Source organism: Trichogramma pretiosum, unplaced genomic scaffold (genome assembly GCF_000599845.2).
Source record: "Trichogramma pretiosum strain Unisexual culture from Peru unplaced genomic scaffold, Tpre_2.0 scaffold91, whole genome shotgun sequence".
In the NCBI taxonomy this organism is placed as follows: domain Eukaryota; kingdom Metazoa; phylum Arthropoda; class Insecta; order Hymenoptera; family Trichogrammatidae; genus Trichogramma; species Trichogramma pretiosum.
This window is the reverse complement of record NW_019640791.1, coordinates 105,021-119,728: the sequence shown is the minus strand read 5'-3', so window position 1 is coordinate 119,728 and position 14,708 is coordinate 105,021. Positions and strand designations below refer to the sequence as shown.

At 41.3% G+C, this 14,708-nt stretch overlaps 1 protein-coding gene across 1 annotated transcript in view; it reads right to left on the bottom strand.

Annotated features, from left to right (window-relative positions):
• Positions 1-14,498, bottom strand: part of LOC106655267 (limbic system-associated membrane protein-like) — a 157,415-nt gene extending 142,917 nt beyond the window's left edge. The window contains exon 1 of the mRNA XM_023463436.1: positions 13,784-14,498. The gene's annotated coding sequence lies outside the window, so the exon portion shown is untranslated. The remainder of the gene's footprint in view (positions 1-13,783) is intronic.
• Between the last annotated feature and the right edge of the window lie 210 nt (positions 14,499-14,708).

The following is a 14,708-nucleotide window of genomic DNA, read 5'->3' as shown; positions in this document are numbered from 1 at the left end:
GTTATTTTTATATTTTTATTCTATTTTATTCTCGCGCGCGCGATATCAAGTTTATTCAGACCAAAAAGTTTAGAGGATAGAGATGGTTCTATTCTCATATATGGTATTTACAGAAAAGTATTTCGTGAGTTTTACTCAAAATCAATGTTCACCATCTATTGGCGATTGATCAATCTAAATAACAATTCAATTTTTGCTATACAATTTGGTAATTTTCCATAGAAGGTTATAGATTACTGTGTTAAATATAACAGAAAACAAACCTCTTTGAAAAATTACTAAGTTGAACAGTAAAACTTGAGATATTATTGAGATTGATTAATCGCTAATAGATGGCGAACATGCATTTTTAGCAAAACTCGCAAAATACTTGTGGTCAATATCATATAAATATCTGTGGTGGAAAGGCATAACGACTTAAGTCCATTTTTCGTGTTTTCGAGAAAAACGCGTTTTAAGTTGATTGTGCCAGCCTAACTAGACGCGGACGAGTTGAGGTCTGAACCTATGATGTTTTAAGCTACTATGAGGTAGCTTTTCAACTATGTACTTATGAAATTGAAAGGCCCATCATAGCGATGATAGGGAGCAAAAAATATGGACTTAAGTCGTTTTGTTTTTCCACGGTTTGCACTTAAGTCCACTTTTGGCGGTCACACTTTTTTCAATATCGATAATTTCGCGCAGTTTGTTCGCACAACCTCATTTAATGATTTTACATTGATAAGATAGCTCATTTAACGTTATACTGCCGTCAGATCTCAAATCTTGCAACGAAAAAAGGCCAAACTGAAAATCGAGAAAATGGCCCCTCGCGTATCAAATGTAACAATCATATAGTATAATTCACAACATTCGAAGAGTGTGGAGCTATAATAATATCATTTTTTTTCATTTTCAAATAAAATTAGACTCTCTATAGCATTTTGAAACTCGCAAGGGTGGACTTAAGTCGTTTTGCCTTTCCCCAGTCTTCGCGAAATGGACTTGAGTCGTTATGCACGATGCTGCAACTAACGCTAGACGCTCTATTCGTCTATTCTGACCCTTGTACATTAAAATAGACACTAAATATAGACGTTTTTCATCATAAAATCGATTTTCAAAAAAATGGACTTAAGTCGTTATGCCTTTCCACCACAGATATATATGAGAACCAAATTTAAAGTACGTAAACCACTTTGTAAGTTCCAAATTTTCGAAACATCAAAATCTTTCGAGTCCTCTCGGCAGTATAGTAGCGACGTCTTTTTATATTTTGATATTTTATATAATTGTAAAAGAAGAAGGAAAAAAGTAACCACCGCTCCTAACACTTGCCACCCACCCGCCGCTGCTGCTGCTGCTCCAATATAGAGCTCGAGTCTAAATCGACGAGATGTAATTGGCTTTCCAAGCGGAGCAAAGGTCATATCTACTGCCAATTTTCCCGAGCACACACATGCCAGTATAGAGAACGCGTGTGCTGCTGCGCGCTGCTACTATAAGGCTCGTGGATTAAAGTGCTGAGACAGAGAGAAAGAGAGCGAGAAAGAGACAAGGCGAGAGATGAGACGATGGAGAGAGAGAAAAGCTCCTCTCTTCGTTGACTCGATTACGATCGAAAAGTTGGGGGCTTCTCCTGCCACCAGCCGCTGTGTAAGCGCCGTGTGCATGTGTAAGTGTAGAAAATGAGAGATAGAAAGAGAATGCCTTCGAGAAAACCCTTACACGCCAGCGTCACACTGATCTTTTTCTCTCTCTTTCACTTTCTGAGCGTGAGACTCTATATACATCGCCGAGCTAAATTACCATCAGCTGCTTCATTCGAGCTCTTCGGCAATTACATTCTAAATGTACATTCAAGATGTTCACTATATGCTGCTGCTGCCGCTGCACTTGCTGGTGCTGCCGATGCTGTTGTTGTCGGTGTAGCTGCTGCAGCCGTTTCGCAGCCGGTGTAGCTTTCATTTCGATCCTCCTCCTCCTCCACCTCGACTGCTAGATACTAGCTCGCTACTTTTTATTTCTATCTCTATTGTGCGCGAGCGACGTGGCTTGTATACGTAAATTGCATCGGCTCGCCCCAAGACTCGCAGCGCTCTAATTTATTTTTGTTTCTTTTTTTTCATTTTTCTTCTTTTCGATATCCTCGACGCGACCATACTTTTATCATCGATATTCGAGAGCTGCGTGCGTGCGCAAGTTTATTCATCAATTTTTGTACCGAGAGAAAGAAAAGTTAACTAAAAATATCAAATTGTATGAAATAATATTAATCATCGCTCCAAAAAAAAAGAAAAAAAATTAGAAACCTAATTTGAAACTGAGAAATACTCTTTTAAAAATATTTTCTTCTTCCTCTTAAATTTTAAAAGCAAGCATCAAAAAGAGAGCGAGAGGTTGGCTGCATTCATGCGTGGATTTTCCAAAAGGAAGGTGCAGGGGCTTTTGGGTAAAAACTTTGAAGCTTGCAAGCACAGAGAAGAAGCAAAATTCAAGACTGCACACAGCCAGCCGAGTTGATGAACAGCGCGCGCGCGCGCGAGTTATGAGCTAGCGCGCTCATTCAGTATATAAAAAGTCTTGAATACTCGCAGCGGCGTTAGTAGGTGGGTAGTAGGTAAGTAAGCTAGAGAGGGAAGAAATTGATATAATTATAGGACCGAATCGCGCAAGAGCTTGCGAGCTTGCGAGAACGTCTTTTGCAGCCAATAGAAGAAGTATAAGTAAGAAGAAGCTATGTAGGACCAGAAGCCGAGGAAGTTTGAGCTCTCGGCACATCGACGTTGAATGAAAACTGCCGCGTACTTTGATGCGCGTAATGTGCGCGGAAAATAAAAAGGGGGTAAAAAATTTTTGGGATCTCCCCGTGCCGGGAGTGTAAAATTTCTGACTTTGCAACGGGTCCAAACTTTGAGAAAGTATATATAGAGAGAGCTTTTTACTCTGCATCTATCCCCAAAACCAATTTCCCTCTCATTCTCTCAGCTGTGCTGCACACTGCACAGCTAGTTACACGAGCTACTATACGGATCTGCTTTAGGGGTCTGCACTGGCTATACAACACACGATGTATGCGATGTGCATGTGCGTATGTATAAGCGCAGCAGCTGAGCGAAGGAAGCTTCAGGATATGCCGCGTGCAACTATCGCGCAAGTACTACGGGTTAAGCTCGCCGCTGACGCTGAGAAGAGAATATATGAAGCAGCAGCAGTGGCGGGCGCTGACGACGATCTTGTCAAAGGAATGCAGCGTTGGTAGGTAGCTGCTGCTGCTGCTGCAGCTGCTGCACAGTTGCACCAGCCCGAGCGTAAAGCCACAAGTTCGTTGGCTATTTCTCAGCAGTGCACTCCTCTCTCTCTCTCTCTCTCTCTTGCCCTATACTGCTACGACATAGCCATAGCCATAGCATAGCATAGAGAGAGAGCTATCTCGCTCGCTCGCCTGCGTCCTGGAGAATTCCGAATTAGGGTAACTTGCCTTAGCGCGATCCGGCTAATGCAGAGTTTCTCTCTTCACTCTCTCTCTAGCTGGGAGAAACTAAACCCGGGGAAAAGAGAAGCGCCGCCGCAAGCTCCGACGATTCTTCTTCTTCTTCTACTGCTTCTTTCTTTCTTTTTCTTCTATATACTTAGAAGCTTCGGCAAAAGCTTTTCTATCTGTCACTCGGCTCGCTCGCTTGCCTCTTTCCTTTCTCTCTCGCTCTCTCTCTCTGTCTGTCTCTATGTATGGGTTGACTTTCTAGTGCTGCTGTCCCAGCACTTTTTTTTCTTCTTCTTTCTTTCTTTTCTTTGAATTTTTTAGGGAAACGTTTCTTTCGACGCCTTTTTTCGCAACCACCACCACCACCACCATCATCGCCTGGCAAACCAATCAGGCAGCAATGATTCCAAGGGACTGCTTTATTATAGCCCGAGAAAGTGAAAATCCTATCTATCGATGTTCGAGAGAGAGAGAGAGAGAGAGAGAGAAAAAATCCTAATCGAAATCCCAGTATGAAAAATCGCTCTTTTTTTCAAATTCTCAAAATTCTCCGCTGCGTCGAGATGTATGCAAGAGAGAGCTTGCACGCGATGCGACAGGCCGATGAGAAAAGCTCACATTTATTCGACCGAATGATTGTTTTCCCATATTTTTTCGATCGAAGAGTAAAAAAAAAGAAAAGATTTTTTCTCCGCAATGTGCTTTACATCGCGCTCGAAATCTCCTTATACACACACATACACATGCAGACACACAATACGTGATGAAAACTTGTCGATTTAACGGCCAAAGAGATAATAATACGCTATTCACGCTGATTCTGAATGAGGATGTGGAACTTTTATGCGCCCGATGACCGAGCGTAGCGCAAGCTCTTGACGCCCATTGTCTAGACAGAAATCGATAAAGCTTTCATTAGAACAAACCGGGAGGAAGCGAGACTGCTGCTACTGCTGCTACTGCTACACAGCAGCGTAAAAAAAATAAAACAATCGATGGCTATAATGAATTCTTGCTCGATCTCTCTTGCTGCTGCTGCTGCTGCTGCTCTCTATCTCGTAAAAGGGCGAGATTGATGCGGCGTGTATATAAATAGGAATGGATATATACACGCGTATAACTGCGAGCTTCCTGCGCCGTACGCTAGTCTTTCTCTTTCCGAACTCCGAGAGGCGCATCTCTTTTTTTATGGACACGAGAATGAGAGAGAGAGAGAGAGAAAGGAAGAAAATTCGTGCTCGGAATCTTATTTTATGAAGATCTGCTCGACACACCTCTCTGGGCTTTTTATGTACTAAATACGAGAGTAGCTATATAGTCGATTAGTTGCTCGTTAAATTAAAGTCCCTGAGAAACTGGAAAAAATGTACGATACGTTGAAAAATTCGCGAACCGATTGCCTAATAATTTTCAATAGTGATCATATTATATACTAATCGGTAACTTTTTCGATGCTTGCGAGTTTACAATACTTCATCTTGATGGAATCGAAAAGTATTTCTGAACTTGATAGCGTTGTCTCTCGCTGAACATTCGGAAAACGTTGATTTTCACGGTTGATCAACGACTATTTTCTACATTCACGTTCCGATTTACATTTTTGCATAAAAATTGATTTATTTGTTTATATTTAGAACAAAGTCGACGTATTAATATATTTCGGTGGTGTTCACACCCTGAGGCCTTCACGATAAATTATGGACTATGGCTGCTTATTGTATATCTCGAGAGGCAAAGGGTTGATCAATTCGCTGTGATTTGGTACGTCCTTATAGGTACTGACCGAGTACACCTACAAATATTTTTTTCGGTCAATCTAAGCTGCCCCAAGAGCATGAGAGAACCGAACACAATTGCATGACTCACGCCGTCAAAGTTCACCCAGACAGTTCATCAATTCTACAACTACTGGAAAAGCCATGATATTTGAAACGAACCATAAAGCCAGTTGAATTTAACCACTCGCTATATATGCAAATCGTAAATATTTTTGCCACTAGCGGATTTACAATACGCCATCTGTTGGCGAGATCAAAAGCTCAAAAGTAAACATGAGATCTTTGATTATGATGAATAGAGTAACGATACTAGGCGAATTCTACAATATTGATCCTTGCATAATTCTACAAAAATATAACTCATTTTTTAAATCAATAAGCAGCTGTGTAAAAAACAGCGGTTACTTCGACAAAATTTTACTTAATTTTTTGATAAATTTTCTTGCTGATTCAAGGAAGCATACTTTCGACACTCATTGCTCACTTCGTTTTTACGATTTAACTATCAACTTCTTACACATTTCAAGAAATTGGAATCCGATAACCATAGAAATATGGCGTGCTTCATCACAGAAGCCTTGTCAAAAGTGTCAATTGAAATGCAAAATCTGTGTGAAATTATGATTAAGTATCGTATTTTTGCTGTACAGAGCCGAATGGAATTTTAATATTGAGTGTGCTTGCATTTGAAAAAATAATTGATATAAAATATTAACATGGCCATTAAAAGTCGATATTTGTACAACACGGCTAGCTTCAAATTTCGCTTCTAACGAATTAATTTCCTATTGTTCATTTTTTTTCAAACTTTTTTTATAAAAAAAAAATAACTCTCAGGGTCTTTCGCGATTCAGCGAAAAAAAATGAAAATTTTTCACAGCATTAAAGCTATACTGTTAGTTTTAAACGTTATTCAATGAAGTTTGAAGCTTTGTTCTTTTTCATAAAAAACCATAAAGTTGTAAGAATATTCTCTGTATAGGTTACTTCGTAAATGCGTCAATGGAATTTTTCATATATATTTCCTATATTTTTTTGATAAACTTGGAATACGCATATCATACATCATATACTTGATACATATTTCAAAAGTTGATTCCTACATAGAAAATTCGAAAAAAGAATCTCAATACGCTATTGCCTCTCGCGAATATAATAATAATAATAACAATGATAAAAACGAAACGTTTGAATATGTGTATTCTCATTGCGTACATAAGAACGATGTAATAGTCTAGCGTGTTATTCTCGTATCCGCTGCGTAATGCCTCGGCTGTGTGCATAATATAAAAGTGTATATATAAGAAAAATTGAGAGTAAAACGGCGGGGAATGCGAGTGCATGATGTGCGGCAAGCCACACACATACACATTGCTGTATCTAGATAGTAGTAGTAGCAACACGAGTCAACGCTGACGACGGCGACGACGACGACGAGGCGCAGCGATGCGCATAACTGCGAATGACGTGACGCGTAAAATATATTCACACCGCACAAGAGCAATCCTCGCGGTAAAAGAAACATCAGAAATCTCTCTCTCTAGTTATATCGCCAGTCAGTTTATACATTTTCGCGTGTGAAGTTTACTCTCTTTCTTCGGTACAGCTGACGGAGAGAGAAAAAAAATCACTAGCCCTTTTTTTTGCAGCCACCGGTGCCGCAGCTGCTCGCGAGTGTGATGTCTGAGCGAAAAAGATGTGTATCAACGCAGCAGCGTTGAAAAGTTGGAAGTAATCAAAGCTGTTAAAAATTGAATTGGTTCCTGGGCGACGACGACGACGACGACGACGACGACGACGATGGGCGAGCGTGATAATTACTCTCTTTCGCATCCTGCGAATCACATCCGCGCGCGTACGTACGTACGCCAACCACTATCGACGAAAAAAAACAAGTTATAGACTTTCTGCGGGATTGGAAAAAGCTTTTTACTGATGAATTAAGCCCATTTTTTTTTAAATTAATTTATATATGTATGTGACACTCATCACTTTTGGAACCGCAAAAACCAATTCAAAGCCGAGGGGTATATATGTGCCCCGCGTATGCCGCCTATAGATGTAAGAGCCAAAAGCGCGCATACGTCGTCGTCGTCGTCGTCGACGTCTATACTCGTGAAAAAATATTTTCATTCAAGAGGTTGTATGTGTGCGGAATATAGCGCGCTGCAGCCGCGTCACAGAGAAGGGGATTCGAAAATGTCTTTGAAATTGGCTAAATAAAAAAATTACTTTTCGACGTAAAAAGGAAATATGAAATTTCAATGGGTCGAATTGCAGATTACTCAACTTGGCGTAGTAAATTGATTCGAAACTTGTTAACCTGTACGGTATCGTTAACGATATTTGCTTTCTGTATCGAAAAAATTGGAATATTTTCAAAAAAACACATAATCACGCTCCATCCGCCCATTGAGAAGTGGCCCCATTTATTTACCCGCAGCTCGAGGTTTATCTCTCGCCAAGCTCTCTATACTTTTTGTTGTAGCAAAAACGTAGGAATCGATATACATGATAAATAACCGATATCCAACAAAGCACATAGCACTACACAAAATATATAAGTAAAAAAACTTGCGCTATAGGCCGCATCGTGTATAGAAACGCGCGCGTTGATCGCTTCTCGGGGTCGAGTATGTACAAAAATGCGTGGAGTGCCTCATCGATTTCGTATATCGATTCCCTGAAGAAGAAGAAGAAGAAGAAGAAGAAGAAGAAAAAGAAGAAAAAAAACTACCTATTTCCCCCAAGCTAGTGTGTGTGTATGTATGTGTGGCGAAGCTTTGCAGCAGCAGCACAATCAGCGTGACCTATGACTCGAAGACTCGGATTATATAGGCGCCCGCGTGGTATATACAGCAGTAGTAGGCATCGATATACCTTTTCTCACTGGTAATGCGAAATGCATGCGAGAAAGAGCGAGCGAAAAGAAAAAGGAGGAGGTTTTCGATCAGCATCACACCCTTGGCATTTACCACCCACCCCGCCCAAGTCGCCGTCCGGACTGCAGTCGGCATGCAGCAGCAGCAGCAAGCGAAGCATAAAGCAAAATCGACGAGATCGAGAGCTATAAGAAAAAGAAGTAAGAGTCGACACGCGAATCCCGAGTGGAAATCTTCTCTCTGCCTGGGCTTATCGCCTCTCTCTCTCTCTCTCTTTCTTCCCTCGAAGAGAGCTCACCCGCTCCTGCTTGATATGCACAGTCGCGCGGATTCTTTAAATGATAAGCGCATTTTATATATATACGTGTGCATTCGTACCTTCTATAAGAATACTTAATGCACGCCTTAGCTCTCTTTCTCTCTCTCTCTCTCTCTCTCTTCAAGCCTCTGTATATTGTATAAAAAAAAGCGGGTTTGATGCCGCTGCCGCTGCAAGCTCGAGTTGCTTCTTTCCTGTGTCTGAACGTAGAGCTCTGTGCACACATGTAGCATACAAGATGCCTCTCTATCTCTCTCTCTGTCTTTCGTCGATATTATATAAGACACACAGCTTTTTTCACACGTATGGCTTTGCTGCTTCTGCGCTTTCGAAGGTGCGTCGTGCGTACCTCGATAAACTCGTTTCGTGTGTGTAGCATAGCCCGGTCTATATGTACGTACGCAGTCACGAAACGATTTGTGCGAGCAGTGCACCGAACGACGACTTTTCCTAAATATATATCTATACGTCTATCTATCTACTACACGGCGCAAGTATGTACGTCTATTATCGTCTCTTTTTGTGCTCATCTCTCTCCCAGCGCGCGCGTGCAGTGTGCAATGCAGTTGAGGTGCGGGAAGAGGCGGGAGGGGGCGAAACAGCAGCAGCAACGTTGCTGCTCCTTATTTTCTTCTCCTTTTTTTTTACTTTACTTTACTTTTTTTTGCCTCCCACGGCTCTCCTGCACCCACCGCACCACCCACCCTCTTTCACTCTCTCTCTTCTACCAAACCCGGAACGATGTGAACGCGTACGTACGTACGTACGTATAACCCGCAAACTGCCAACAACGACTACTACTACTACGACTAGCAGCCAGCAGCCAGCAGCACTACGAAACTCGCACATGCAGTTTGTGAGTTATAGGATTATTTTGCTGGGATACACGCCTACCACCTCTACTCTCGACTGTGTGTATGTGTAGCGGCCGCTTTCGCCTCTCGTATAATATTTGTGTATATGGAACTAGCTGCGGTATATACGTACTCTCCTGTCTGTGTACGTGTGCCTGCCTGCCTGTTTCGAGCAGCGGCGGCGCATCCTCCTACTCGCCTACATATACGTGTATACGGTATATACCACGCTGATATTTTAATGGAGCAAACGACAGGGAATAAACGCCAGTGTCGACGTATTTGTGGCTTATTTGATGCATCCCATTACTATATTTCGCTCGCTCGTTCGCTCGCTCTACGCTCGTGTCTGTTTCGCGCCAGCCGACGCTATGCTAGAATATGCGCCGAGGATGCTCCCCCCTGCCGCCGTCGTTTCAATGAATTATTATTTGATGTTTGTGCGTCGTTTAAAGCCGCCTCTCTCCCCCGCGCGCAGACCGACCGACGCAATTCAGGAAAATTGAATCATTAGTTTTTGCCGCGCCGCCAGCCGAATCGCAATTCATCATGTTTTGGCTTTTTATACTTTTTTTTCACTCGCGTTCACTCTTTATTCTTCGATAAAGTGTGTGCGTGTGTGTGTGCGCGTCTGTTTTTTCATACGTGCGTGCGTGCGATGATGATCACCGCCGCAACATGCGTAAACGTTTTTTCGCGCATCAGAAGATTTAAATGTTATTTTCGCCAGAAGTTTGACGTGTTAATTTTACGGGAAAATTCTTTGGAAAATGTGCGATATACAAAGCAGCGTACGTTATACCGAAGCTGTATGCTAAATTCATTTATTTCGTGTCAAGCGAGGAGAATTTCTTTATTCACAAACGATTTATTCGAATAATCAATTTTCAATTAAGAGCTTTGGTTTTTCAATCGTTCAACTTTGTATGGTACAGCTATATAAGTACCTGCTTTGTTACGAACAAAAATGTCTTCGATCCAATTTTCAACAAAGCACCTATCAATCAATTAAAGGCGTGCAGGCGTCTTGTCAATTTTTTTATCATTATAATTCCTCAGGATTTTCCGCTTTTAACGTTTTCACGTAATTTACGTTTTTCTAGGATAGGATTTTCTTGCACTGAAGAAATTGTAATTTTCAAACAGAAGCCATTGAACCATCAACCGCATCAAAATCATTCATTTTTCATCCTCATGTTTGGATTGCACAAGAGCCCACCGTATTTTTTGGTTTGAAAATCATGACTGAGTAATCTTTCTTTCTTGCATGAATATTATTTATTTGCAGTGAGTTTCAAACTAAGAAATAGCAGGTAGAAAAATCTGCACAGGACATATTTAATGTGAATCAGACAAAATGAAAAAATTAAACTTTGAGGGTGTTTTTAGAAAACATCTTCAAAATTTAAATGACGCTCGATTAAATTTTATCAAACTAGACCAAGTGAGAAACAAAAAACCAGTCATTTCAACAACCAGTCATCCGTATGCGGCTGGTTGCAATAATAATTACAGTGGTAATCACCACCGCGATAATTATAATCGCAATTATAACCATAGCAAAAATTACCGTGGTGGATACGAAGGAGGTTATGATTATTAATGTTGTTTATCACTGTAAAATGTATTAATGACAAATAAAATTTTTTTTAAAATAGTGGTTTCATTTTTTTGTATCTTAGAAAAATAATGATGTAAAAATCTTTCATTAAAGTTCATTGAGCCCACACACCCATCAGTTAAAACCAATTTTACTCGGTCGAAAATCAATCGTAACTGGTCGTGGCAGTCAGGATATAAGACAGGAATAATTCATACGTATGGTCAGTAGAAAAATCAGATCATACAAACGAGATACCTAGATATCGATATTACAATCGATGATCCTGTACCTGTGTCCTGTTAGATTATTAGTTCTAGTTCCTTTAGCGACCTGGCCGTCATTTTGATAGTACTCATACGAAGTATCAAATTATAGACAACAGCAATCTTCTCGAATTTATGTAATTGTAATTTTCAAAGAGACATCATTGAACTATCAACGATCAAAATTGCAACCCAGGAAAAAAATGATCGAGCCCGTAGGTTGCACCGAACGAGCCCTTGTGCATAATTTATTCTTTATTTTACGCCATTTTATTTGATCTTCAACGTGAAACTTTTTATTCAAAGCGACCTATAGTTTCGATCTTTTACACGAGGTGGTTGCCATTGCAACCATCGATGTTTCAAAGAAGTGCACAAAATCTGGCCTCAGCAGTTTTGAATAATTCCCTTTGAAATTGCGTTACAAGTAAAACTTCTTTTTTTGCAAAAACATGAGTTAGCAAAAAAAAATATGAATAGAGTTAACAGAGAGTTGAAAAAAAGGTGAAAATTAAAGAGAAAACTGTTAGAATGTACTCATCAATTGATGTATTAGATGTGTTAAAAAAAAAAAGGAAAAGAAGTCGATGCAAAGGAAAATTCAAAATTAGTTTAAATGATGAAATTCAGATTGCAATTTTGATACAGAAATATTGTGACAATTATCCAGAAATTTCTATCGTTATTTTATTTGCAATGAAAAGTCAAGTTTAAATAGTGTCGATCTCGTGTAATAAGAACTGCAACGCAAATAAGATGCAATTATTTCAATCTCCTCGGTAATGATTGTACACTTAAACAACTAAGCTCATGTTTACCGAGAATTGAATTACTAAGTCTCTCCCTCTCTCTCTGCAGTTAGCCAACTAAATTTTCCTGACAATTAAATAAAACACAAATAGATTTCATTTACACAATTGAACAGTCTCTATACTGCTACGTGACTTCGTGTCTCTTTTTTCTGCTCCTTTCGTTCAATACCAGAGAGCCGTTATTATCGTTGACTTTTCAGCTCGAATGTAACGTAATTTCGAATTGAAAATATTACGTACCTATCTCTGCTATTGAATATTTGAGTTAAAAAAAATGATTAATTTTGAAGGATTCGTGGATGCCTTTTTTCGCTTCCTCGTCATTCGTTTCTTTGAAGCTACAAAACCATCATCGTCTCTCCTACTAAGGATGCTTCAACGATGCGGGACGGTTTTAAATTTAAATCGACAGCATCTACTCCAGATGCACATTTTTCGTCGATTAAAAGCGACTGATGCGCGATATGGCAAAAAAATCTTTGCCGGAAAATCACAAAAAGTCAAAGCTAGTTACAGAAGCTGTAAATTCCTCTGACGCACGAAAAACGTTAAACGCAGCTCCGCGACGACAATCGCACGAGTTTACGATGAAAACTGCCTCGACGATTAGCGCGAACGCGATATAAATTTTTTTCTACCCTCGACTTGTACGTACGTACAAATGAAAAGTTTCTTTTGCCCCACGCCCGCGTCATATCGAAAGTTCGGTATTATTATAAAGCTCGTCGTCGTCGTTGACGTCGAGGTGAACTAGTGTAGCAGTAGCTTATATGTAGGACACGAAGCTGCTGCTGCTGCTGTAGCCGAGCAAGTTTTTTTTCTTCTTTTTTTTTTGCTCTCTCATTCTCTATTATTATTTTTATACCATCGAGGTATATAATACAACAACGACGGCGTCGGTGGTGGTGGCGAGGAGCGAGAGAATTAATGATTTCGGTCAACGAGTGTGTAAGTTGCTATATAATGTACAGACACACCAGTCGAGTATCAGCAACAGACTCTCTCGCGCGTGATTTATTATATATCGCCCTCTAAATATATATCCCTCTTTCTATATCTTCATCGCATAACGCGTTTCTAAAACGTATTCGGCTATATCTTTGCGCGCGTATCCTTTTTATTATATACGAGCGATTCATCGATGTTTTCTGCAGCTTTTATGAGGCGCAGAGTTGGCTACCTACCTACCTACCAACTACATTTGATTGCCTGCCCAAGTATAACTTTCTCTCTGACATGACATTTCTAAAACAGCCGTTACCCCGTGCCTAGACGCGCACGAGGTCTATATCTGTAGTGTCGGGCGCACTCGACCAACTACTACAACTCATATGTATATGTGTGTGTACGAATGTGCAAGTGCGCACATTTGCGTACGTGTGCGTGTGTCTACGCAAGTACGCGCCGAGTACTGACCATCGGGTGTACGTGTGTGTTTGTGTGTGTGTGTGTGGAAGGGTCGCAGAGCTAGGCAATAATAGCTAGCTGCAGTGTGCGCGGTGCTCCTGACAGCACGCATTTACATGGCCCTCCGCTACATATATATGAAGGGACGTGGGCAATATTAAAATGTAAATATACGCGTCGAGTCGTCGTCGCTATTTTTCATAGTGGTAGGCTTTGGCTGGCGTACTTTTTTTTTATGCGAATATAATGCCTATCATACAGGCTCACAGAGGTGCTAAGAGCACGACCGGCTATATTTGGCGAAAGAAAGGCAAAGGGCCACGGAGAGATCACTGCGTTGGATAAATGGATAGCTAGAGCTAGGGTATAGTAGTACTAGCCGAACCATAAAATACGTACGAGAGAGCAGAGTAGTAGTGGCGCGAGCACGAGGCTATCCTGAATAATAAGCAGCTATAAATCGAGGAGCTGGAACTCGGCGCACTGGTATGGCCTTGTCAGCCCAAGCCGACGACGACGTAGACAAGAGAGAGAGCTCCTGCTCTCTCTCCGGTGTGCTGTAGTAGTAGCAGTAGTAGGAACAAGAAGATCTTGCACCACTACTGCGGCTTACAACAACTAGCCCGCAAGTTTCAAACGAGATCGCGTTGATGACGATCAGACACTGAGGATAAAAAAAAAGACTCGTAGCCGCATGATTATTAGCGGCGGTTGTAATGTAGCACTGATAATGCTGCAGGCGTGTCACTGAACTTTTTGAACTCTTTTTTGAACTTGCAGCAGCAGCGACGAACAACAACAACAAACAACGGCAACTTGAAAAAACACACAACTTCGGCGTTAACGCGGAAGAAAGGGGGTGAATGACATAAAACTGCACTGTGACAACAATAGGCTTTCTCCTCTCTCTCTCACTCACTCACTCTCTGTGCGTAGCTGTAATTGAAAGCTCCGGGTTCGTTGAAAAAAAGGGTTTCGAGGAAAATCACGCGCACTCCTACGGACGAGCTTTTTACGCGCGAGCTTGCAGCAAGCTCTCGTGCGCTCTCGTGCGCTGCACAGCGCACAATTTCTCTTTTACAACGATATATATGTATATATATCGAAACACACGCGCGACGGTACCGGATCGCTCGCGCAAGCACTACTGGCGCGGGATCGTCGTGTGTAGGCAGTAGAGCGCGCCTGTTTCCCGGGCCGGCCACCCTCGATGGCGCCGCGTGTGCCGTAGAGCAGCAGCAGCAGCAGCAGCAGTGAGTAGAGCACAGAGCGCGAGGGGGTGGCGCGCGCAGCAGTACCACTACCACCTCCTGCTTTCATCCGA